This window comes from Diuraphis noxia, unplaced genomic scaffold (assembly GCF_037042655.1).
Source record: "Diuraphis noxia isolate RWA-SAM2 unplaced genomic scaffold, SU_Dnox_SAM2 contig0006, whole genome shotgun sequence".
NCBI classification, from domain to species: domain Eukaryota; kingdom Metazoa; phylum Arthropoda; class Insecta; order Hemiptera; family Aphididae; genus Diuraphis; species Diuraphis noxia.
This window is the reverse complement of record NW_028301716.1, coordinates 7447979-7458361: the sequence shown is the minus strand read 5'-3', so window position 1 is coordinate 7458361 and position 10383 is coordinate 7447979.

The window sequence follows — 10383 nt, the reverse complement described above, 5'->3', positions numbered from 1 at the left end:
TGACTTTAAACGATATTTAGCGGAATTATCACCATTTTTTACCCAATTTTTTCCCAAATTTTTTTTCTATTTTTTTATTCACCCAAATGTATTGTAAAGACGTGTTTTAGATGTAAAATAATGTGAACTTAACGTTAAAAATATAAAAAGTATGATTAGTTTAATAGAAATGACTTAGGACGATATTTAGCGGATTCATCACCTGTATTTCAAAATTTTTTTACGACCTTTTATATTCACCCAAATGTATTGTAAAGACGTGTTTTAGATGTAAAATAATGTGAACTTAACGTTAAAAATATAAAAAGTATGATTAGTTTAATAGAAATGACTTAAGACGATATTTAGCGGATTCATCACCTGTATTTCAAAATTGTTTTACGACCTTTTATATTCACCCAAATGTATTATAAAGAAGTGTTTTAGATGTAAAATTATGTGAACGTAACGATAAAAATATAAAAAGTATGATTAGTTCAATAAAAATGACTTTAAACGATATTTAGCGGATTCATCACCTGTATTTCAAAATTTTTTTACGACCTTTTATATTCACCCAAATGTATTGTAAAGACGTGTTTTAGATGTAAAATAATGTGAACTTAACGTTAAAAATATAAAAAGTATGATTAGTTTTATAGAAATGACTTAGGACGATATTTAGCGGAATCATCACCTGTATTTCAAAATTTTTTTACGACCTTTTATATTCACCCAAATGTATTATAAAGACGTGTTTTAGATGTAAAATTATGTGAACGTAACGATAAAAATATAAAAAGTATGATTAGTTCAATACAAATGACTTTAAACGATATTTAGCGGAATTATCACCATTTTTTACCCAATTTTTTCCCAAATTTTTTTTCTATTTTTTTATTCACCCAAATGTATTTTAAATACGTGTTTTAGATGTAAAATAATGTGAACTTAACGTTAAAAATATAAAAAGTATGATTAGTTTAATAGAAATGACTTAGGACGATATTTAGCGGATTCATCACCTGTATTTCAAAATTTTTTTACGACCTTTTATATTCACCCAAATGTATTATAAAGACGTGTTTTAGATGTAAAATAATGTGAACTTAACGTTAAAAATATAAAAAGTATGATTAGTTTAATAGAAATGACTTAGGACGATATTTAGCGGAATCATCACCTGTAATTCAAAATTTTTTTACGACTTTTATATTCACCCAAATGTATTATAAAGACGTGTTTTAGATGTAAAATTATGTGAACGTAACGATAAAAATATAAAAAGTATGATTAGTTCAATACAAATGACTTTAAACGATATTTAGCGGAATTATCACCATTTTTTACCCAATTTTTTCCCAAATTTTTTTTCTATTTTTTTATTCACCCAAATGTATTTTAAATACGTGTTTTAGATGTAAAATAATGTGAACTTAACGTTAAAAATATAAAAAGTATGATTAGTTTAATAGAAATGACTTAAGACGATATTTAGCGGATTCATCACCTGTATTTCAAAATTTTTTTACGACCTTTTATATTCACCCAAATGTATTGTAAAGACGTGTTTTAGATGTAAAATAATGTGAACTTAACGTTAAAAATATAAAAAGTATGATTAGTTTAATAGAAATGACTTAAGACGATATTTAGCGGATTCATCACCTGTATTTCAAAATTGTTTTACGACCTTTTATATTCACCCAAATGTATTATAAAGACGTGTTTTAGATGTAAAATTATGTGAACGTAACAATAAAAATATAAAAAGTATGATTAGTTCAATACAAATGACTTTAAACGATATTTAGCGGAATTATCACCATTTTTTACCCAATTTTTTCCCAAATTTTTTTTCTATTTTTTTATTCACCCAAATGTATTGTAAAGACGTGTTTTAGATGTAAAATAATGTGAACTTAACGTTAAAAATATAAAAAGTATGATTAGTTTAATAGAAATGACTTAGGACGATATTTAGCGGATTCATCACCTGTATTTCAAAATTTTTTTACGACCTTTTATATTCACCCAAATGTATTATAAAGACGTGTTTTAGATGTAAAATTATGTGAACGTAACGATAAAAATATAAAAAGTATGATTAGTTCAATACAAATGACTTTAAACGATATTTAGCGGAATTATCACCATTTTTTACCCAATTTTTTCCCAAATTTTTTTTCTATTTTTTTATTCACCCAAATGTATTGTAAATACGAGTTTTAGATGTAAAATAATGTGAACTTAACGTTAAAAATATAAAAAGTATGATTAGTTTAATAGAAATGACTTAAGACGATATTTAGCGGATTCATCACCTGTATTTCAAAATTTTTTTACGACCTATTATATTCACCCAAATGTATTATAAAGAAGTGTTTTAGATGTAAAATTATGTGAACGTAACGATAAAAATATAAAAAGTATGATTAGTTCAATAAAAATGACTTTAAACGATATTTAGCGGAATTATCACCATTTTTTACCAAATTTTTTCCCAAATTTTTTTTCTATTTATTGTATTCACCCAAATGTATTGTAAACACGTGTTTTAGATGTAAAATAATGTGAACTTAACGTTTAAAATATAAATAGTATGATTAGTTTAATAGAAATGACTTTAAACGATATTTAGCGGAATTATCACCATTTTTTACCAAATTTTTTTTCTATTTATTGTATTCACCCAAATGTATTGTAAATACGTGTTTTAGATGTAAAATAATGTGAACTTAATGTTAAAAATATAAAAAGTATGTTTAGTTTAATAGAAATGACTTAGGACGATATTTAGCGGATTCATCACCTGTATTTCAAAATTTTTTTACGACCTTTTATATTCACCCAAATGTATTATAAAGACGTGTTTTAGATGTAAAATTATGTGAACGTAACGATAAAAATATAAAAAGTATGATTAGTTCAATACAAATGACTTTAAATGATATTTAGCGGAATTATCACCATTTTTTACCCAATTTTTCCCCAAATTTTTTTTCTATTTTTTGTATTCACCCAAATGTATTGTAAATACGTGTTTTAGATGTAAAATAATGTGAATTTAACGTTAAAAATATAAAAAGTATGATTAGTTTAATAGAAATGGCTTAAGACGATATTTAGCGGTTTCATCACCTGTATTTCAAAATTTTTTTACGACCTTTTATATTCACCCAAATGTATTGTAAAGACGTGTTTTAGATGTAAAATAATGTGAACTTAACGATAAAAATATAAAAAATATGATTAGTTCAATACAAATGACTTTAAACGATATTTAGCGGAATCATCACCTGTATTTCAAAATTTTTTTACGACCTTTTATATTCACCCAAATGTATTATAAAGACGTGTTTTAGATGTAAAATTATGTGAACGTAACGATAAAAATATAAAAAGTATGATTAGTTCAATACAAATGACTTTAAACGATATTTAGCGGAATTATCTCCATTTTTTACCAAATTTTTTCCCAAATTTTTTTTCTATTTTTTGTATTCACCCAAATGTATTGTAAATACGTGTTTTAGATGTAAAATAATGTGAACTCAACGTTAAAAATATAAAAAGTATGATTAGTTTAATAGAAATGACTTAGGATGATATTTAGTGGATTCATCACCTGTATTTCAAAATTTTTTTACGACCTTTTATATTCACCCAAATGTATTATAAAGACGTGTTTTAGATGTAAAATTATGTGAACGTAACGATAAAAATATAAAAAATAAATTAGTTCAATAGAAATGACTTAGGACGATATTTAGCGGATTCATCACCTGTATTTCAAAATTTTTTTACGACCTTTTATATTCACCCAAATGTATTGTAAAGACGTGTTTTAGATGTAAAATTATGTGAACTTAACGATAAAAATATAAAAAGTATGATTAGTTCAATACAAATGAATTTAAACGATATTTAGCGGAATTATCACCATTTTTTACCCAATTTTTTCCCAAATTTTTTTTCTATTTTTTTATTCACCCAAATGTATTGTAAATACGTGTTTTAGATGTAAAATAATGTGAACTTAACGTTAAAAATATAAAAAGTATGATTAGTTTAATAGAAATGACTTAAGACGATTTTTAGCGGATTCATCACCTGTATTTCAAAATTTTTTTACGACCTTTTATATTCACCCAAATGTATTGTAAAGGCGTGTTTTAGATGTAAAATTATGTGAACTTAACGTTAAAAATATAAAAAGTATGATTAGTTTAATAGAAATGACTTAAGACGATATTTAGCGGATTCATCACCTGTATTTCAAAATTTTTTTACGACCTTTTATATTCACCCAAATGTATTGTAAAGACGTGTTTTAGATGTAAAATAATGTGAACTTAACGTTAAAAATATAAAAAGTATGATTAGTTTAATAAAAATGACTTTAAACGATATTTAGCGGAATTATCACCATTTTTTACCCAATTTTTTCCCAAATTTTTTTTCTATTTTTTGTATTCACCCAAATGTATTGTAAATGCGTGTTTTAGATGTGAAATAATGTGAACTTAACGTTAAAAATATAAAAAGTATGATTAGTTCAATTCAAATGACTTAAGACGATATTTAGCGGATTCATCACCTGTATTTCAAAATTTTTTTACGACCTTTTATATTCACCCAAATGTATTGTAAAGGCGTGTTTTAGATGTAAAATTATGTGAACTTAACGTTAAAAATATAAAAAGTATGATTAGTTTAATAGAAATGACTTAAGACGATATTTAGCGGATTCATCACCTGTATTTCAAAATTTTTTTACGACCTTTTATATTCACCCAAATGTATTGTAAAAAGGTGTTTTAGATGTAAAATAATGTGAACTTAACGTTAAAAATATAAAAAGTATGATTAGTTTAATAAAAATGACTTTAAACGATATTTAGCGGAATTATCACCATTTTTTACCCAATTTTTTCCCTAATTTTTTTTCTATTTTTTGTATTCACCCAAATGTATTGTAAATGCGTGTTTTAGATGTGAAATAATGTGAACTTAACGTTAAAAATATAAAAAGTATGATTAGTTCAATTCAAATGACTTTAATCGATATTTAGCGAAATTATCACCATTTTTTACCAAATTTTTTCCCAAATTTTTTTTCTATTTATTGTATTCACCCAAATGTATTGTAAACACGTGTTTTAGATGTAAAATAATGTGAACTTAACGTTAAAAATATAAATTGTATGATTAGTTTAATAGAAATGACTTTAAACGATATTTAGCGGAATTATCACCATTTTTTACCCAATTTTTTCCCAAATTTTTTTTCTATTTTTTTATTCACCCAAATGTATTGTAAAGACGTGTTTTAGATGTAAAATAATGTGAACTTAACGTTAAAAATATAAAAAGTATGATTAGTTTAATAGAAATGACTTAGGACGATATTTAGCGGATTCATCACCTGTATTTCAAAATTTTTTTACGACCTTTTATATTCACCCAAATGTATTGTAAAGACGTGTTTTAGATGTCAAATAATGTGAACTTAACGTTAATATTAGTTCAATACAAATGACTTTAAACGATATTTAGCGGAATTATCACCATTTTTTACCCAATTTTTTCCCAAATTTTTTTTCTATTTTTTTATTCACCCAAATGTATTTTAAATACGTGTTTTAGATGTAAAATAATGTGAACTTAACGTTAAAAATATAAAAAGTATGATTAGTTTAATAGAAATGACTTAGGACGATATTTAGCGGATTCATCACCTGTATTTCAAAATTTTTTTACGACCTTTTATATTCACCCAAATGTATTGTAAAGACGTGTTTTAAATGTAAAATTATGTGAACTTAACGATAAAAATATAAAAAGGTATGATTAGTTCAATACAAATGACTTTAAACGATATTTAGCGGAATTATCACCATTTTTTACCCAATTTTTTCCCAAATTTTTTTTCTATTTTTTTATTCACCCAAATGTATTGTAAAGACGTGTTTTAGATGTAAAATAATGTGAACTTAACGATAAAAATATAAAAAGTATGATTAGTTCAATACAAATGACTTTAAACGATATTTAGCGGAATTATCACCATTTTTTACCCAATTTTTTCCCAAATTTTTTTTCTATTTTTTGTATTCACCCAAATGTATTGTAAATACGTGTTTTAGATGTAAAATAATGTGAACTTAACGTTAAAAATATAAAAAGTATGATTAGTTTAATAGAAATGACTTAAGACGATATTTAGCGGTTTCATCACCTGTATTTCAAAATTTTTTTACGACCTTTTATATTCACCCAAATGTATTGTAAAGACGTGTTTTAGATGTAAAATAATGTGAAATTAACGATAAAAATATAAAAAGTATGATTAGTTCAATACAAATGACGTTAAACGATATTTAGCGGAATTATCACCATTTTTTACCCAATTTTTTCCCAAATTTTTTTTCTATTTTTTTATTCACCCAAATGTATTGTAAATACGTGTTTTAGATGTAAAATAATGTGAACTTAACGTTAAAAATATAAAAAGTATTATTAGTTTAATAGAAATGACTTAGGACGATATTTAGCGGATTCATCACCTGTATTTCAAAATTTTTTTACGACCTTTTATATTCACCCAAATGTATTGTAAAGACGTGTTTTAGATGTAAAATAATGTGAACTTAACGATAAAAAATATAAAAAGTATGATTAGTTCAATACAAATGACTTTAAAAGATATTTAGTGGAATTATCACCATTTTTTACCAAATTTTTTTTCTATTTTTTTATTCACCCAAATGTATTGTAAATACGTGTTTTAGATGTAAAATAATGTGAACTTAACGTTAAAAATATAAAAAGTATGATTAGTTTAATAGAAATGACTTAGGACGATATTTAGCGGATTCATCACCTGTATTTCAAAATTTTTTTACGACCTTTTATATTCACCCAAATGTATTGTAAAGACGTGTTTTAGATGTAAAATAATGTGAACTTAACGATAAAAATATAAAAAGTATGATTAGTTCAATACAAATGACTTTAAACGATATTTAGCGGAATTATCACCATTTTTTACCAAATTTTTTCCCAAATTTTTTTTCTATTTTTTGTATTCACCCAAATGTATTGTAAATACGTGTTTTAGATGTAAAATAATGTGAACTTAACGATAAAAAATATAAAAAGTATGATTAGTTCAATACAAATGACTTTAAAAGATATTTAGTGGAATTATCACCATTTTTTACCAAATTTTTTTTCTATTTATTGTATTCACCCAAATGTATTGTAAACACGTGTTTTAGATGTAAAATAATGTGAACTTAACGTTAAAAATATAAAAAGTATGATTAGTTTAATAGAAATGACTTAGAACGATATTTAGCGGATTCATCACCTGTATTTCAAAATTTTTTTACGACCTTTTATATTCACCCAAATGTATTGTAAAGGCGTGTTTTAGATGTAAAATTATGTGAACTTAACGATAAAAATATAAAAAGTATGATTAGTTCAATACAAATGACTTTAAACGATATTTAGCGGAATTATCACCATTTTTTACCCAATTTTTTCCCAAATTTTTTTTCTATTTTTTTATTCACCCAAATGTATTTTAAATACGTGTTTTAGATGTAAAATAATGTGAACATAACGTTAAAAATATAAAAAGTATGATTAGTTTAATAGAAATGACTTAAGACGATATTTAGCGGATTCATCACCTGTATTTCAAAATTTTTTTACGACCTTTTATATTCACCCAAATGTATTGTAAAGACGTGTTTTAGATGTAAAATAATGTGAACTTAACGTTAAAAATATAAAAAGTATGATTAGTTTAATAAAAATGACTTTAAACGATATTTAGCGGAATTATCACCATTTTTTACCCAATTTTTTCCCAACTTTTTTTTCTATTTTTTGTATTCACCCAAATGTATTGTAAATGCGTGTTTTAGATGTGAAATAATTTGAACTTAACGTTAAAAATATAAAAAGTATGATTAGTTCAATACAAATGACTTTAATCGATATTTAGCGAAATTATCACCATTTTTTACCAAATTTTTTCCCAAATTTTTTTTCTATTTATTGTATTCACCCAAATGTATTGTAAACACGTGTTTTAGATGTAAAATAATGTGAACTTAACGTTAAAAATATAAATAGTATGATTAGTTTAATAGAAATGACTTTAAACGATATTTAGCAGAATTATCACCATTTTTTACCCAATTTTTTCCCAAATTTTTTTTCTATTTTTTGTATTCACCCAAATGTATTGTAAATACGTGTTTTAGATGTAAAATAATGTGAACTTAACGTTAAAAATATAAAAAGTATGTTTAGTTTAATAGAAATGACTTAGGACGATATTTAGCGGATTCATCACCTGTATTTCAAAATTTTTTTACGACCTTTTATATTCACCCAAATGTATTATAAAGACGTGTTTTAGATGTAAAATTATGTGAACGTAACGATAAAAATATAAAAAGTATGATTAGTTCAATACAAATGACTTTAAACGATATTTAGCGGAATTATCACCATTTTTTACCCAATTTTTTTTCTATTTTTTTATTCACCCAAATGTATTGTAAAGACGTGTTTTAGATGTAAAATAATGTGAACTTAACGTTAAAAATATAAAAAGTATGATTAGTTTAATAGAAATGACTTTAAACGATATTTAGCGGATTCATCACCTGTATTTCAAAATTTTTTTACGACCTTTTATATTCACCCAAATGTATTGTAAAGACGTGTTTTAGATGTAAAATAATGTGAACTTAACGTTAAAAATATAAAAAGTATGATTAGTTTAATAAAAATGACTTTAAACGATATTTAGCGGAATTATCACAATTTTTTACCCAATTTTTTCCCAAATTTTTTTTCTATTTTTTGTATTCACCCAAATGTATTGTAAATGCGTGTTTTAGATGTGAAATAATGTGAACTTAACGTTAAAAATATAAAAAGTATGATTAGTTCAATACAAATGACTTTAATCGATATTTAGCGAAATTATTACCATTTTTTACCAAATTTTTTCCCAAATTTTTTTTCTATTTATTGTATTCACCCAAATGTATTGTAAACACGTGTTTTAGATGTAAAATAATGTGAACTTAACGTTAAAAATATAAATAGTATGATTAGTTTAATAGAAATGACTTTAAACGATATTTAGCGGAATTATCACCATTTTTTACCCAATTTTTTCCTAAAATTTTTTTTCTATTTTTTGTATTCACCCAAATGTATTGTAAATACGTGTTTTAGATGTAAAATAATGTGAACTTAACGTTAAAAATATAAAAAGTATGTTTAGTTTAATAGAAATGACTTAGGACGATATTTAGCGGATTCATCACCTATATTTCAAAATTTTTTTACGACCTTTTATATTCACCCAAATGTATTGTAAAGACGTGTTTTAGATGTAAAATAATGTGAACTTAACGATAAAAATATAAAAAGTATGATTAGTTCAATACAAATGTCTTTAAACGATATTTAGCGGAATTATCACCATTTTTTACCAAATTTTTTCCCAAATTTTTTTTCTATTTTTTGTATTCACCCAAATGTATTGTAAATACGTGTTTTAGATGTAAAATAATGTGAACTTAACGATAAAAAATATAAAAAGTATGATTAGTTCAATACAAATGACTTTAAAAGATATTTAGTGGAATTATCACCATTTTTTACCAAATTTTTTTTCTATTTTTTTATTCACCCAAATGTATTGTAAATACGTGTTTTAGATGTAAAATAATGTGAACTTAACGTTAAAAATATAAAAAGTATGATTAGTTTAATAGAAATGACTTAGGACGATATTTAGCGGAATCATCACCTGTATTTCAAAATTTTTTTACGACCTTTTATATTCACCCAAATGTATTATAAAGACGTGTTTTAGATGTAAAATTATGTGAACGTAACGATAAAAATATAAAAAGTATGATTAGTTCAATACAAATGACTTTAAACGATATTTAGCGGAATTAACACCATTTTTTACCCAATTTTTTCCCAAATTTTTTTTATATTTTTTTATTCACCCAAATGTATTTTAAATACGTGTTTTAGAAATAAAATAATGTGAACTTAACGTTAAAAATATAAAAAGTATGATTAGTTCAATACAAATGACTTTAATCGATATTTAGCGAAATTATTACCATTTTTTACCAAATTTTTTCCCAAATTTTTTTTCTATTTATTGTATTCACCCAAATGTATTGTAAACACGTGTTTTAGATGTAAAATAATGTGAACTTAACGTTAAAAATATAAATAGTATGATTAGTTTAATAGAAATGACTTTAAACGATATTTAGCGGAATTATCACCATTTTTTACCCAATTTTTTCCCAAATTTTTTTTCTATTTTTTGTATTCACCCAA